A 3,956-nucleotide genomic window follows, 5' to 3' on the forward strand; every position below is an offset into this window, starting at 1 on the left:
GTTCCCACCTGCTTTGAAACGAGCGATCGAGACCATAAAGATTATTTAAATCAAGTGACAAGTATAGCTCATCTTCTCTTTCATTCAACCAGACTTCTTTTTTGCAACCAGAGGATTCGCCCCCTGGTGGACAGCAGAGAGAATGCAAGGGTAAAGCCTCACAGAGCTGCTGGCATGGCTGCAGATTCTCCCAGTGCTGGATAGAGTGGTTCAAGCCGTCAAAAATCCAAAACAAGGAGATGAAAACGCTCCGTATGTAGTAATAATCCCCCGTAGGTTTCTCATTATGAACCGCCCCGCATACGAGAACTCATGTGATCCATTGTTAATCAGTTCAATCCATTTCTTGGATTTAAAACACCACACATGTCGTTTTCACTCTACTTGTGCGTGACAAGGAGGAGGGAATATAAATATACACACACACACACACACACACAGAAACATAAACAAGATAATCAACTTAGCCGCCAGCCCCCTCAACATCCACACCGTGACCTTTCACCTTTCAGAGTGTAAACAAGCCGTCATGACCCCTACTGGCTGTTGTTGTTGTCATCGTTATTATTATTAAGAGCTCTCTCTTTGACCCATTTTAACAAATATGGCTGATGTGGGAGAATAAAACGCCACGGATAAAAAGATTAAGCGTCGAGTTCAACGACACGACGCATTCTTATCTCAGATGTCGAGTCGACGAGCGGCCGCCGTCTTGTCACGTCCCTGCTGTTCACAGAATGTGCGTCCATCTTTACACAATTTCCTGTCCCCCGGGTTTTTCTGCCATGAATGCAGCCTTGATGTAGCCGCCATGCATTTTTGTGTGTAATTTTATAACAAAATCAAATCAAGATCAATTATTGGTACCGCACGACAGTCGGCGTGTGGTGAAATGAAGGAGTTTTTTGTGTTCCCGTTTATGAAAATATAAATAAATAAGAAAAGCACTTCAGGGCTTTTGTCTTTTACAGCTTCTTCTCGTTGTTTTTTTTGTTTTTTTTTACCTTCCTAAACAGCAAGTGAAACAATACCAGCAGGCGTCACAAGATAAGTCACTGACGCTCAGGAAGGTTTCCCTTCCCTTTATTTTCTCTGCCTTTTCCTCCGCAGGTCAAAAAAATAAAAAGAAGCCCTCCGACTCACGACCATCTGCTGAACGCACACCTTCATCATCATCACACACTCTCACACACAGGATATGCAAATGACTCCAGAAGCCAACTTCCTTCGTCGGCGAAGTCAAACGTTCCTCCAAATTGCAGATTTCTGACTTTTTGAGCTCATATCTGTTATCCCCACCGTACGTCCACCATCTGAACTAATCAACCTCAGTGGCCATAAATACTGACTGGCTCAGGATGAGCCTGCAAATAACTCAATCACAGGCTTCCTGTTTTTCGAGCACGTACTCGGCGACCTCAGGAGGAGGATGTGCTCCAAGTGGAAGATACAGATAGAGATTTCCTAGATAGTTTTTAATTGGGCCGTGTTTAAACTTTGGCAGGATGGGGGGGGGGGGGGGGGGGGGGGTGAGTTGTTTGTTCCAAGAAATGATGAAATGGATCGTCCAAATCCAAACAAACAACATTCTTCACTTCGCTTCTTTTCTCCCCTTCTTTGTAGCTTAAAGTCTGATTACCTCAACTCAGCGCTCCACTGTGAGTAAACAACAACTGTCACGTCGTTATTTCTTTGCTCCTCAGATGTGTAGTTGCCGGGGGCGACAGAGGTCATCTCTAACTCCGTAACGACCAGATCGCACACTTCTAAGTTGAGTTTAGTTTATTGCTTTATTTGTTTGAACAGGGGACAGTGAGAACATTACTGTAAATACGTCACAATAAGCTTAAAAAAAAGGCTTTTCAAAATAAAATACAAGCAGTAACACAATTATTAAAAGTAAAAAAGTAAAAGAGTGATAGCAAAATAAAGTGTTTCTACACTGATTATAAAACCGTGACCTCACCTGTATAAACCCCCCTACTCGCTATCATGACTTTTAAAATCTAAAAATATTTAAATCACGTAGTGTTTTCACACAGAACGAGAAGTGAGAACGATGCCAGACACATTTACTCAAAATGTGTGTCTGGAGATTGTGAAATCCTTCTGTCATCATGCCACTGTCTGTCTGTCTGACTGAGTGTGACTGCGTGTTTGTTTATTTGTTTGTTGTACTAATTATCCCCCCGGCATTGGTCGAGTGTAGGTCTGCCCAAATATCTTCCGCTTTCTCCTCCCTAGGCGGACACGCCGGGGACACACTTTAGATAAGATGTTTGTCAGCAGGAACCACATTTGAGAGGATGTTTGTTGTTGATATGGACTCGTACAAACAGTGGAGTAATGTTATGGTGTCCCAATTGCTTATGAACTTATTGTTTGTTTTGCACTTTTCTTTATTCACTGTGCGGTGTCTCTGATGTCAGAAAAGCGCCTATAAATAAAATATATAGATATGTATGCTGCAGCCTTTCTCCTCGTCTCATAATGAAAACGCTTCTTCGGTGTAATGAAGTGCCCATAAAGTGTCTCACCGCGGGGATCCACCGGCCTGCAGCAAATGTCTTTGTGTCAAAGGTCATAAGATTCACTGGTGCTTCAACTTGTGAGTTATTACTAGTTAGTCACGTATTACACAGTTAATGGCTGTAGTGAGTTACTCATGAACAAGTCAAAGCACCATTGTCTTGTTGCACATTTGCTCAAGTACTTTAAAATCCAGCTGAAACAGCTTTTCAAGAGTATCTATTAGACATATTTGCGAGTGAAGCGGGACTGACAGGCAACGTAACGTCGAGGAGGAATCTGATTTGATCCTTTAAAAGATTAGCTCACGGCCGTCTCCAGCTCTCTGCAGAGCCGCCGATGCAGATTGATGGATGGATGTGATGATATCATCAGTTGGTAGATGCCATAGTGTTGTTTCCGGGAGAAAAAAGATACTGGATTTTGATTTTAAAATGATATTTTTTATCTTTTTTTTGGCATATATTGTTAAATAAGTGTAGAATATGACCAAGGATGTGATAAAAACAATTTCTATATAATTTTACTTTACTTTTTTGCTTCTTTATACTTCTAAGCCCCTCCTATTAATATTGTAGGCCTTCTTTCTACAAATTTGGTTTCTAGTTACTTTGCAGATTCAGATTAATAACACAGAATATTATCAACACATGCATTATACTGTACCATTACAGGTTAATAAGTGATGTCCACTTATTATAATCCAATAATATAATAAATGTTATTCTGAAATTGAACCTTCTACATTTATTTGAAGTAAACACGTTCTTATACTATATAAAGTAGTATTTATATGTGATATTCAGTGGTGGAGGTAGTATTCAGATCCTTTGCTTCAGTGAAAATACTATTAGAAAATACTCTCCGAGGGAAGGTCCTGCATTCAAAACCTCAATAAAGTAAAAGTGTGATTTTTTTACTCCTTTATATATAAATTTTGAGTAGTTTAATCTACAGCATCATATCCTATAAGAACATCATATTACTATAGCGTATAGCTGTCGGGTGACAACCACGTATCTCTAAAAAGTCTACCTTTCTTGACCTCAGGAAAACAGACCTTTTTTGTAATGGTGCATTTTAAAATAGTGCTTAATAAGAAGGATAATTTCCTCAACACATAATTTAAAAAAAAGTAACTAAAGCTGTTAGACAAATGTAGCAGAAAAGAGAGAGAAAGGTAGAATATTTGAGAGAGAAAAGTACAATATTTGCTTCTTACATACAGTATAATAGAAGTTCATAAAGTTAAAACACTCAGGTGAAGTACAAGTACCTCACAACGTCCGTTAATTCTATAGAACGCAACACTGTTTCCACCTTCAAGTATTAGTATTCTAGGCGACGCCTCGTGATTGGCTCTTGGGCAGTGTGACGTCACACGCAGCTCGGCGAAGGGGGAGGAGGGGGGAGAAACTCCACGGCGG

This window comes from Eutrigla gurnardus (assembly GCF_963514095.1).
Source record: "Eutrigla gurnardus genome assembly, chromosome: 19".
Taxonomy (NCBI): Eukaryota; Metazoa; Chordata; class Actinopteri; order Perciformes; family Triglidae; genus Eutrigla; species Eutrigla gurnardus.